The 12,781-nt window shown below is 44.1% G+C and overlaps 1 protein-coding gene across 2 annotated transcripts in view; it reads right to left on the minus strand.

The window, feature by feature from the left end:
- Positions 1-12,781, minus strand: part of LOC135541777 (tetratricopeptide repeat protein 28-like) — a 218,692-nt gene that overhangs the window by 42,230 nt on the left and 163,681 nt on the right. The window lies entirely within an intron of this gene.

Genomic DNA, 12,781 nt, shown 5'->3' on the forward strand with positions numbered 1-12,781 from the left:
CCAACAACGACGAGACAGCCTACAGGGAGGAGTTGAGGGCACTCAGTGTGGTGTCAGGAAAATAACCTCTCATTCAACGTCAACAAAACAAAGGAGATGACCGTGGACATCAGGAAACAGCAGAGGGAGCACCACCATATCTACATTGAATGGACAGTAGTGGAGAAGGTGGAAAGTTATTCGGCGTACACATCACAGACAAACTGAAATGATCCATCCACACAGACAGGAGGCTGAAGAAATCTGACAAACTTTTACAGGTGCACAATTGAGAGCATCCTGTCGGGTTGTATCACCGCCTGGTACGGCAACTGCACCGCTCTCAAGAGGGTGGTGCAGTCTGCACAACGCATCACAGGGGGCAAACTACCTGCCCTCCAGGACACCTACAGCACCCGATGTCACAGGAAGGCCAAAAAGATCATCAAAGACAACACCCGAGCCAGTGCCTGTTCACCCCGCTACCATCCAGAAGGTGAGGTCAGTACAGGTGCATCAAAGATAGAAGCTGTTTTTCAGTCTCTCAGTTCTATCTCAAGGCCATCAGACTGTTAAACAGCAATCACTAACTCAGAGAGGCTGCTGCCTACATAGACTCACTAGTCACTTTAAACAATGCCACTTTAATCATGTTTACATATCTTACATTACTCACCTCATATGTACAGTATATACTGTATCTTATACCATCGATTGTATCTTGCCAATGCCGCTCGGCCATCCCTCATCCATATATTTATATGTATATATTCTCATTCACCCCATTAGATTTGTGTGTATTAGGTAGTTGTTGGGGAATTGTTAGATTACTTGTTAGATATTACTGCACTGTCGGAACTAGCAGCCCAAGCATTTCGCTACACTCGCATTAACATCTGCCAACCATGTGTATGTGACCAATACAATTTGATTTGATTTTGATGTTGATTTGAAATGTGAGTTAAATGCAAAAGCCATAACTCCAGTCCTCCCTGAGATATTAAATAACGCTGACTAGGGGGTAAGTTAGCCGGTTACTGACTAATAAATAGAGTCTGGAAAGCATCATTTTCATCTCCTTTATAGGTCAGCGTGCACTGAGCCAAGGCTCCTGTCACCACTGGGCCTCAGTCAGCCAACCCGCCTCAGTAATAAAGCATGTTACAGTCGCTGTGCTGAGCAGAGCTAGCTGGCTACATGTTACAGTCGCTGTGCTGAGCAGAGCTAGCTGGCTACATGTTACAGTCGCTGTGCTGAGCAGAGCTAGCTGGCTACATGTTACACATGTTACATGTTACAGTCGCTGTGCTGAGCAGAGCTAGCTGGCTACATGTTACAGTCGCTGTGCTGAGCAGTGCTAGCTGGCTACATGTTACAGTCGCTGTGCTGAACAGAGCTAGCTGGCTACATGTTACAGTCGCTGTGCTGAGCAGAGCTAGCTGGCTACATGTTACAGTCGCTGTGCTGAACAGAGCTAGCTGGCTACATGTTACAGTCGCTGTGCTGAGCAGAGCTAGCTGGCTACATGTTACAGTCGCTGTGCTGAACAAAGCTAGCTGGCTACATGTTACAGTCGCTGTGCTGAGCAGAGCTAGCTGGCTACATGTTACAGTCGCTGTGCTGAACAGAGCTAGCTGGCTACATGTTACAGTCGCTGTGCCCACTCCACCCTCCCCACATCAACATAGATCATCAGAGAAGAGCTGAGGGCTGAATAAAAAATCTGGGGGAAAAAATACTTTCTTTCTTCATGTTCTCCACCCCTCGCTACACCACAGTGCTATTCTTCTCCTCTCTTACGCTTGTTAATCTTACACTTGATCATGTTTTCTCGTTTTCTGTGCAACATGTTTTATCTCTGCATGGTGGTGCTTCAAAGCAAGAGGATTGTACAGTAAGCTACAGTATGTCAAGTTGGCTAGAGTATGTGGGGGGAATGACAAGGCAACAACAACATTCCCCCCACCACCATCACCACAAACAACAACAACAACAACACTGTAATCAGAGAAAGTATTATTTTCTCTGTTATCTACATTATTCAGCTCTTGGAAAATCAGCTATTAAAGATAATTAAGCGATTCATCAAGTCATTATCAATTACTTGGAGCCTCACAGCCTCAGAATACAATCACTAGGGGTGAGGGGGAAAGAGAGAGTTAGAGAGAGAGAGCGAAATAAGAAAGACAGACAGAATGGCAGAAAGGCAAGGCACTGCCAGGCAGAGAGAAGGAGAGGGGAATGGAGAAACAAGAGGTGGAGACATCAACACAATCCCCTAACACTCCACTGGGCCTCCCTCCCAGCCATCGCCATGAAGCACTGCAGCTTGTCCTTGGCAGTACGGAGCAACAGGGCCACTCTCCTCCTCCTCCTCCTCCCCTCCTCCTCCTATCCATTGTGCTCTGGTTTTGTCACCAGCTGTGGGTTTTTGACAGTACATCAAATACACTGTAATTATTGTGTCATGGAATTTGAAGTATTGTTGCTGCTGATGTAACGTCTGCTTCCAACTCACACTCTCAAACACGTAGATCCCCTGAACGCAGCTCACTCTCCAGCCCACTTTCCAGTTCACACTCTCAAACACATAGATCCCCTGAACGCAGCTCACTCTCCAGCCCACTTTCCAGCTCACACTCTCCAGCTCACACTCTCAAACACGTAGATCCCCTGAACGCAGCTCACTCTCCAGCCCACTTTCCAACTCACACTCTCAAACACGTAGATCCCCTGAACGCAGCTCACTCTCCAGCCCACTTTCCAGCTCACACTCTCAAACACGTAGATCCCCTGAACGCAGCTCACTCTCCAGCCCACTTTCCAGCTCACACTCTCAAACACATAGATCCCCTGAACGCAGCTCACTCTCCAGCCCACTTTCCAGCTCACACTCTCAAAACACATAGATCCCCTGAATGCAGCTCACTTTCCAGATCTCAATCACCTGAATTCTGATCACCTGTTCCGACACCTGTATGTCATCATCACACACTATTTAGTTCAGTTCTTCACACCCCATCATTGTAAGGTATTGTTTGTTTTGTGACACAGTTCTATTCGGAGCGCTGGTTTCCCCCGATAATTTAATTGTCCCTTGTATGATAGTTTTTGCCTGCCTCACTAATGACACCTTTTACCTATTCCCTGCCTGTACTTTAGCCTATCGAATTTCCTGTTATCAACCTATTGCCTGATCTCCCGGACAACCCTGCCTGTACTGTTGCCTTTTTGGACCCCCTGTGTATGACCTTCTGCCTGCACTTGGACCCAGCTACCTGCCACCTCCTGTGGTCCTTTACAATAAACACCTGCTGCGTTCTGCACTTGAAACCATCCCTCTGTCTCCCATCGTGTTCATTACAGATGTATTCTTGCTGTTACTGGTGGGACTAAACTTTACTCGCTAGCAGCCCTGTTTACGACCACGAGTAATTAGGACACCTTTCTGAATAGTCAGAGATGGAACCAGCCACTGGTTGGGTGTGACGTGACGTTGTATTAGTTAATGTGACGACTGTTGTTCATCAAATGATTAAAGTTTCTAATTGCGTGATTAACTGAATCAAGCAATTATTAACTCATTAACCTGGGGCACCATGGGAAACCTAGTTTTTATTGAGTTTCTATTTCCCAAATTAACTAAAAGAATATCAGAATATCGATTTTACAACAGCCGCTAATTAACCAGTTGCCTCTACCAATTCGTTCTGAAAGTCGTATAGCCAGTGACTCTGCACGGACCCGGGTCTCACCAATGAATTCGTACCACACCAATCTTAGTTGAATATTATTTTACTAAAAAGCTAAAATGATAAAAGATACACATAGACAACACACATTATAGGCTATTGATTAGAACTTAGTATAACGGGCCAACACACTATGGCGTGTGTTACCCACAATGGGGATTTCAAAAGAGAGAGAAAAAAGAAAGTACACAAGAGAAATATACATTTGGGTGAATTTGTCAGCTATGCTATTCTAACCCTGGCCTTGCCCCTAACTGCCGCTCTTATGGGTCAGAATATAATATAATGGGTCAGAATATAATGATGTAATTACGTGGGGATGATCTCCGAGGATTCTCTGCGTGGACCGTTCAGCTGTTCGATGACGCACTACTCCAGCGCACCTCTCCGTTCGTCCTCCCAATGTCAGTGTCCTTTTTGGCTTAGGAGTCTGTTCCCTCACCCTTTGCTCTCTTCTGAGGACAGACAGCTCTGTAGCTCTGAGCTCACAGCATAGGAATGAAACCCTTTAGATACCACGATTCGATGGGAGATGGAGGCTAGGTGGTTCGACTTGAATTCCACCCGCTTAGACACAGCTACTCATCCGTAGCTTGGGTAGAAAAGGATTTCTTTGTCCTCAAACTTGCGTTGCGTTCTGGGTTCGTTGACTTTTTAGACCTTGCTGCAGCTGGGGTCACGTAGTCTTGTCGTAAATTCTATACTCACAGGTTTTATACCCTTGGGTCAGAAGTGGGTGTAACCGCCTTCAGGGCATTTCTCTGGGCGTACCAAGTTAATGAGCCAAGGTCTAGATTTTATTCAAATCCAATTTTAGACAACTAACTTAACATTTCATCTTCCCCAAAACATTCTCTTTGATTTGGATATTTTCCATACAATGTACAATGTATAAACATCAAACATATACTAGGAAAACTCTTCACATTACAATGTTTTCGTAATAACGTCATCTATTAACCTTTATTTAATAACAAAACAAAAATGACATACATTTTCATATTCCATCTATTGTCATGACCACCATTGTGGCTGACGGAAACCATTGCTCTAAAGTCCCTTTATTTCATGTTTAATGTTCTGAGGTTGGTTCTCCATAGTAACAGGACAACGGAATTTGTCTGTGGCCTGAGATTTACCAGGGACGTGAGGGGTCATAAAACCCCCATATCTTCAGAGCCCTAGATCTCTCCTCCTCTGTTGGGGTTGAGAGATAATCTGTAGGGTTGTGGTCTCCTGTAACCTGACCTGGTCAGGACAGTCATGACAGGTGTTATGCTGGTCTTGTTCCCTATTTCCACGCTCTCTCTTCTGAGGATAACTATTACGTCTCTTAGTTGTCCATTAGAGTCAGCTTTACAACTGTCTTGATGGCTGTCGTAAGCCATGCCACTAACCTACTACATGTTGTCTTGATGGCTGTCATAAGCCATGCCACCAACCTACTACATGTTGTCTTGATGGCTGTCATAAGCCATGCCACCGACCTACTACATGTTGTCTTGATGGCTGTCATAAGCCATGCCACTAACCTACTACATGTTGTCTTGATGGCTGTCATAAGCCATGCCACCAACCTACTACATATTGTCTTGATGGCTGTCATAAGCCATGCCACCAACCTACTACATATTGTCTTGATGGCTGTCATAAGCCATGCCACCAACCTACTACATGTTGTCTTGATGGCTGTCGTAAGCCATGCCACCAACCTACTACATATTGTCTTGATGGCTGTCGTAAGCCATGCCACCAACCTACTACATGTTGTCTTGATGGCTGTCGTAAGTCATGCCACCAACCTACTACATGTTGTCTTGATGGCTGTCGTAAGTCATGCCACCAACCTACTACATATTGTCTTGATGGCTGTCGTAAGCCATGCCACCAACCTACTACATGTTGTCTTGATGGCTGTCGCCATGCCACCAACCTACTACATAAGCCATGCCACCAACCTACTACATATTGTCTTGATGGCTAAGTCGTAACCTACTACATGTTGTCTTGATGGCTGTCGTAAGCCATGCCACCGACCTACTACATGTTGTCTTGATGGCTGTCGTAAGCCATGCCACCGACCTACTACATATTGTAATGGCTGGACTCAAATACAGCTGAATGTGCTATGTCGTAGACCTCTCCTTAGAGCTGTGACGATAAACCGAAAATGATCGACATCGACATTGACCAAGCCTATCAGTTATCACAGGCCTTATTCTGATATCGTTCAATAGGACAAGTTGCCTATACTGGAGAAATGGGAAGTTTGAAATGAAACAAGTTTGCTAATATGGGTGATTGTTAATGGGACAATTTCATGGCTACAACCATCAAACTATGTAGGAGTAGTTTAAAGGATAAAAAAAACTGGTGCACATTAATGTTATATATGTATTGTTATCACATAAATTCAGGCAATTTATCTCTATATGGATTGTTGTCCATATGGCCCAGCTCTCTCTCTGCTGGTGTTGAATAACCATAGAGGTACGTATGCTTTCTCATTATATTAGCCCTGCATTGTAAAGGTTGCATTGCTAATCATTTTATTTCTGCAGGTTTTGACCGTCAGATGACTAGGGTTTTGAAAAGGGGGCAATAATTACATTTGAGCTCCAATCAAAAGGCCTGATCTTATAGACTTAATTCCCCCCCCTCTGTCTTTTCTACTTATCTATATTTGAATTATCTACGGCACTAGGATTCATTTGCTAGATTTGATTAAGTCCTTGCCAGTGGGGGGGAGAGCAGAACAGAACGGAACAGAACAGCGTGGGTATTAATGTGCAGAGAGTTCCCATGAAAGATGTAAAGGGGTTTTATGGGCTTCTTTTCTCCTGTGACAGTGTGATAGTTATATGTTAGTGTTCCATCACTCTAGCACATCCCAGCCAGTGATAACTCAGTCACTGAGGCTGTCTGTCTCCTCTGCTCTGCTCTGGGCCCATGCAGAGACTCCTGTCCTGACCAATCACATCACAGCTCCCTGACCAGGCAGAGGTATCGTGTATCACGCAACACTGCAGTAAATCTACGTAACAGTAGTAGACCTGAACCTGGACTGGAGTTATAGCAAAACATTTAGCTGACTACTGTTTTTCAATGGTCTTTGTTCTCACACCAGTCAATATGTAGGGCTCAATTTTAAACAACATTTAAACACTTAAAACAAGGTTGTGATAAAGAACATCCAATAAAAAAATTGACAGCAAGAGCTAGGTCAGGTAACTATCAGTAAATATGAATGTGGACATACCCAGAGACAGGTGAACAGGTACTAGTGATATAGTAGTACCTGGAACCCACAACAAGCAGAGACAGGTAAACAGGTACTAGTGATACAGTAGTACCTGGAACCCACAACAAGCAGAGACAGGTAAACAGGTACTAGTGATATAGTAGTACCTGGAACCCACAACAAGCAGAGACAGGTAAACAGGTACTAGTGATATTGTAAGACCTGGAACCCACAACAAGCAGAGACAGGTAAACAGGTACTAGTGATATAGTAGTACCTGCAACCCACAACAAGCAGAGACAGGTAAACAGGTACTAGTGATATAGTAGTGGAACCTGGAACCCTGGAACAACAAGCAGAGACAGGTAAACAGGTACTAGTGATACACTGTAGTGGTACCTGGAACCCACAACAAGCAGAGGCAGGTAAACAGGTACTAGTGATATAGTAGTACCTGGAACCCACAACAAGCAGAGACAGGTAAACAGGTACTAGTGATATAGTAGTACCTGGAACCCACAACAAGCAGAGACAGGTAAACAGGTACTAGTGATATAGTAGTACCTGGAACCCACAACAAGCAGAGACAGGTAAACAGGTACTAGTGATATAGTAGTACCTGGAACCCACAACAAGCAGAGACAGGTAAACAGGTACTAGTGATATTGTAAGACCTGGAACCCACAACAAGCAGAGACAGGTAAACAGGTACTAGTGATATAGTAGTACCTGCAACCCACAACAAGCAGAGACAGGTAAACAGGTACTAGTGATATAGTAGTACCTGGAACCCACAACAAGCAGAGACAGGTAAACAGGTACTAGTGATATAGTAGTACCTGGAACCCACAACAAGCAGAGACAGGTAAACAGGTACTAGTGATACACTGTAGTGGTACCTGGAACCCACAACAAGCAGAGGCAGGTAAACAGGTACTAGTGATATAGTAGTACCTGGAACCCACAACAAGCAGAGACAGGTAAACAGGTACTAGTGATATAGTAGTACCTGGAACCCACAACACGCAAGGACAGGTAAACAGGTACTAGTGATATAGTGTAGTAGTACCTGGAACCCACAACAAGCAGAGACAGGTAAACAGGTACTAGTGATATAGTAGTACCTGGAACCCACAACAAGCAGACACAGGTAAACAGATACTAGTGATATAGTAGTACCTGGAACCCACAACAAGCAGAGACAGGTAAACAGGTACTAGTGGTATAGTAGTACCTGGAACCCACAACAAGCAGAGACAGGTAAACAGGTACTAGTGATATAGTAGTACCTGGAACCCACAACAAGCAGAGACAGGTAAACAGGTACTAGTGATATATAGTAGTACCTGGAACCCACAACAAGCAGAGACAGGTAAACAGGTACTAGTGATATAGTAGTACCTGGAACCCACAACAAGCAGAGACAGGTAAACAGGTACTAGTGATATAGTAGTACCTGGAACCCACAACAAGCAGAGACAGGTAAACAGGTACTAGTGATATAGTAGTACCTGGAACCCACAACAAGCAGAGACAGGTAAACAGGTACTAGTGATATAGTAGTACCTGGAACCCACAACAAGCAGAGACAGGTAAACAGGTACTAGTGATATTGTAGGACCTGGAACCCACAACAAGCAGAGACAGGTAAACAGGTACTAGTGATATAGTAGTACCTGGAACCCACAACAAGCAGACACAGGTAAACAGATACTAGTGATATAGTAGTACCTGGAACCCACAACACGCAAGGACAGGTAAACAGGTACTAGTGATATAGTGTAGTAGTACCTGGAACCCACAACAAGCAGAGACAGGTAAACAGGTACTAGTGATATAGTAGTACCTGGAACCCACAACAAGCAGACACAGGTAAACAGGTACTAGTGATATAGTAGTACCTGGAACCCACAACAAGCAGAGACAGGTAAACAGGTACTAGTGATATAGTAGTACCTGGAACCCACAACAAGCAGAGACAGGTAAACAGGTACTAGTTATATTGTAGGACCTGGAACCCACAACAAGCAGAGACAGGTAAACAGGTACTAGTGATATAGTAGTACCTGGAACCCACAACAAGCAGAGACAGGTAAACAGATACTAGTGATATAGTAGTACCTGGAACCCACAACAAGCAGAGACAGGTAAACAGGTACTAGTGATATAGTAGTACCTGGAACCCACAACAAGCAGAGACAGGTAAACAGGTACTAGTGATATAGTAGTACCTGGAACCCACAACAAGCAGACACAGGTAAACAGATACTAGTGATATAGTAGTACCTGGAACCCACAACAAGCAGAGACAGGTAAACAGGTACTAGTGATATAGTGTAGTAGTACCTGGAACCCACAACAAGCAGAGACAGGTAAACAGGTACTAGTGATATAGTAGTACCTGGAACCCACAACAAGCAGACACAGGTAAACAGATACTAGTGATATAGTAGTACCTGGAACCCACAACAAGCAGAGACAGGTAAACAGGTACTAGTGGTATAGTAGTACCTGGAACCCACAACAAGCAGAGACAGGTAAACAGGTACTAGTGATATAGTAGTACCTGGAACCCACAACAAGCAGAGACAGGTAAACAGGTACTAGTGATATAGTAGTACCTGGAACCCACAACAAGCAGAGAGACAGGTAAACAGATACTAGTGATATAGTAGTACCTGGAACCCACAACAAGCAGAGACAGGTAAACAGATACTAGTGATATAGTAGTACCTGGAACCCACAACAAGCAGAGACAGGTAAACAGGTACTAGTGATATAACAGGTACTAGTGATATAGTAGTACCTACAGGTAGTGATATAGTAGTACCTGGAACCCACAACAAGCAGAGACAGGTAAACAGGTACTAGTGATATATAGTAGTACCTGGAACCCACAACAAGCAGAGACAGGTAAACAGGTACTAGTGATATTGTAGGACCTGGAACCCACAACAAGCAGAGACAGGTAAACAGGTACTAGTGATATAGTAGTACCTGGAACCCACAACAAGCAGAGACAGGTAAACAGGTACTAGTGATATTGTAGGACCTGGAACCCACAACAAGCAGAGACAGGTAAACAGGTACTAGTGATATAGTAGTACCTGGAACCCACAACAAGCAGAGACAGGTAAACAGGTACTAGTGATATAGTAGTACCTGGAACCCACAACAAGCAGAGACAGGTAAACAGGTACTAGTGGTATAGTAGTACCTGGAACCCACAACAAGCAGAGACAGGTAAACAGGTACTAGTAATATTGTAGGACCTGGAACCCACAACAAGCAGAGACAGGTAAACAGGTACTAGTGATATAGTAGTACCTGGAACCCACAACAAGCAGAGACAAGTAAACAGATACTAGTGATATAGTAGTACCTGGAACCCACAACAAGCAGAGACAGGTAAACAGGTACTAGTGATATAGTAGTACCTGGAACCCACAACAAGCAGAGACAGGTAAACAGGTACTAGTGATATAGTAGTACCTGGAACCCACAACAAGCAGAGACAGGTAAACAGGTACTAGTGATATAGTAGTACCTGGAACCCACAACAAGCAGAGACAGGTAAACAGGTACTAGTAATATTGTAGGACCTGGAACCCACAACAAGCAGAGACAGGTAAACAGGTACTAGTGATATAGTAGTACCTGGAACCCACAACAAGCAGAGACAAGTAAACAGATACTAGTGATATAGTGTAGTAGTACCTGGAACCCACAACAAGCAGAGACAGGTAAACAGGTACTAGTGATATAGTAGTACCTGGAACCCACAACAAGCAGAGACAGGTAAACAGGTACTAGTGATACACTGTAGTGGTACCTGGAACCCACAACAAGCAGAGGCAGGTAAACAGGTACTAGTGATATACTGTAGTAGTACCTGGAACCCACAACAAGCAGAGACAGGTAAACAGGTACTAGTGATATAGTAGTACCTGGAACCCACAACAAGCAGAGACAGGTAAACAGGTACTAGTGATATAGTGTAGTAGTACCTGGAACCCACAACAAGCAGAGACAGGTAAACAGGTACTAGTGATATAGTAGTACCTGGAACCAACAACAAGCAGAGACAGGTAAACAGGTACTAGTGATATAGTAGTACCTGGAACCCACAACAAGCAGAGACAGGTAAACAGGTACTAGTGATATAGTAGTACCTGGAACCCACAACACGCAGAGACAGGTAAACAGGTACTAGTAAATATTGTAGGACCTGGAACCCACAACAAGCAGAGACAGGTAAACAGGTACTAGTGATATAGTAGTACCTGGAACCCACAACAAGCAGACACAAGTAAACAGGTACTAGTGATATAGTAGTACCTGGAACCCACAACACGCAGAGACAGGTAAACAGGTACTAATGATATAGTGGTATAGTAGTACCTGGAACCCACAACAAGCAGAGACAGGTAAACAGGTACTAGTGATATAGTAGTACCTGGAACCCACAACAAGCAGAGACAGGTAAACAGGTACTAGTGATATACTGTAGTAGTACCTGGAACCCACAACAAGCAGAGACAGGTAAACAGGTACTAGTGATATAGTGTAGTAGTACCTGGAACCCACAACAAGCAGAGACAGGTAAACAGGTACTAGTGATATAGTAGTACCTGGAACCCACAACAAGCAGAGACAGGTAATCAGGTACTAGTGATATTGTAGGACCTGGAACCCACAACAAGCAGAGACAGGGAAACAGGTACTAGTGATATAGTAGTACCTGGAACCCACAACAAGCAGAGACAGGTAAACAGGTACTAGTGATATAGTGTAGTAGTACCTGGAACCCACAACAAGCAGACAGAGGTAAACAGATACTAGTGATATAGTAGTACCTGGAACCCACAACACGCAAGGACAGGTAAACAGGTACTAGTGATATAGTGTAGTAGTACCTGGAACCCACAACAAGCAGAGACAGGTAAACAGGTACTAGTGATATAGTAGTACCTGGAACCCACAACAAGCAGAGACAGGTAAACAGGTACTAGTGATATAGTAGTACCTGGAACCCACAACAAGCAGAGACAGGTAAACAGGTACTAGTGATATAGTAGTACCTGGAACCCACAACAAGCAGAGACAGGTAAACAGGTACTAGTGATATAGTAGTACCTGGAACCCACAACAAGCAGACACAGGTAAACAGATACTAGTGATATAGTAGTACCTGGAACCCACAACAAGCAGACACAGGTAAACAGATACTAGTGATATAGTAGTACCTGGAACCCACAACAAGCAGAGACAGGTAAACAGATACTAGTGATATAGTAGTACCTGGAACCCACAACAAGCAGAGACAGGTAAACAGGTAGTAGTGATATAGTAGTACCTGGAACCCACAACAAGCATACACAGGTAAACAGGTACTAGTGGTATAGTAGTACCTGGAACCCACAACAAGCAGAGACAGGTAAACAGGTACTAGTAATATTGTAGGACCTGGAACCCACAACAAGCAGAGACAGGTAAACAGGTACTAGTGATATAGTAGTACCTGGAACCCACAACAAGCAGAGACAGGTAAACAGGTACTAGTAATATTGTAGGACCTGGAACCCACAACAAGCAGAGACAGGTAAACAGGTACTAGTGATATAGTAGTACCTGGAACCCACAACAAGCAGAGACAGGTAAACAGATACTAGTGATATAGTAGTACCTGGAACCCACAACAAGCAGAGACAGGTAAACAGGTACTAGTGATATAGTAGTACCTGGAACCCACAACAAGCAGAGACAGGTAAACAGGTACTAGTAATATTGTAGGACCTGGAACCCACAA

Source organism: Oncorhynchus masou, chromosome 1 (genome assembly GCF_036934945.1).
Source record: "Oncorhynchus masou masou isolate Uvic2021 chromosome 1, UVic_Omas_1.1, whole genome shotgun sequence".
In the NCBI taxonomy this organism is placed as follows: domain Eukaryota; kingdom Metazoa; phylum Chordata; class Actinopteri; order Salmoniformes; family Salmonidae; genus Oncorhynchus; species Oncorhynchus masou.